Raw genomic sequence first — 890 nt, 5'->3', positions numbered from 1 at the left:
GACAGCAATCTCAGGGGCTGGGCCATGAATGCAGTCTGGAAATGGGGGAAATGCACAAGCCTATACACGAGCAAGGATGCTCATAGGTGCAAGAAAAAGGGGGGAATGTAAGGCAGCCGTGACTCCATGACAGGCCCAGCCTCTTAAAATAGGCCTAAGTGTCATTTTTCCAACCTTGAGTTTCGTTTCTCTAACAAAGTCACCCTCTCCCCCGAAATGACGCTGACCACACCTGGAAAGGTCTGAGAGATCACAATGACGCTGACCACACCTGGGAAGTCCTGAGTGACCACAATTGGAACGTCCGAGAGGGGAGCCAGTCAGCCCAAAAGACCTACACGACCAATTGTCTCCAGATAAGTCATTGAACTATGGGAGGGGGAGGGGATAGTTTCACCCAGTTTATGTAACCTGCAAAGAGTATAAAAGCTTGGCTTGGCCCCGGGCCGGTCCTTGTCTTCGTTGACCACTGCGTTGGTGCCTTACCTAGCTTGAGCTAGCCAATACCCTCCTTTGTGGTATGCAGTCTTGGTGACTCTGCCTCTCTGTTCCTGGGGCCGAGGGAAAGCCGGCAGTAACACATAGTTTAGGGCTTTGAGAAGCCCTAGTGATACAGTGGTTGGACTGCTCAGCTGCTGTCCCAGAGGTTCATGGTTTGAACCACCAGTCATGGCTGTCTGCTTCCATGAACATTTACAACCATGCACCAATTGCAATGATCAACACATAACAACACATACATCCCCTCCAGGGGGTCGAACAACAGAAATGATGGGGGAAAGGAGACAGCGGTCGGGGTAAGATTTTTTTTTTTTTAACATTTTATTAGGGGCTCATACAACTGTTATCCCAATCCATACACACATCAATTGTGTAAAGCGCATTTGTAC

This window comes from Echinops telfairi, unplaced genomic scaffold, assembly GCF_000313985.2.
Source record: "Echinops telfairi isolate 266 unplaced genomic scaffold, ASM31398v2 ScPeMD7_7404;HRSCAF=8442, whole genome shotgun sequence".
In the NCBI taxonomy this organism is placed as follows: Eukaryota; Metazoa; Chordata; class Mammalia; order Afrosoricida; family Tenrecidae; genus Echinops; species Echinops telfairi.
This window is presented reverse-complemented; position numbering follows the sequence as displayed.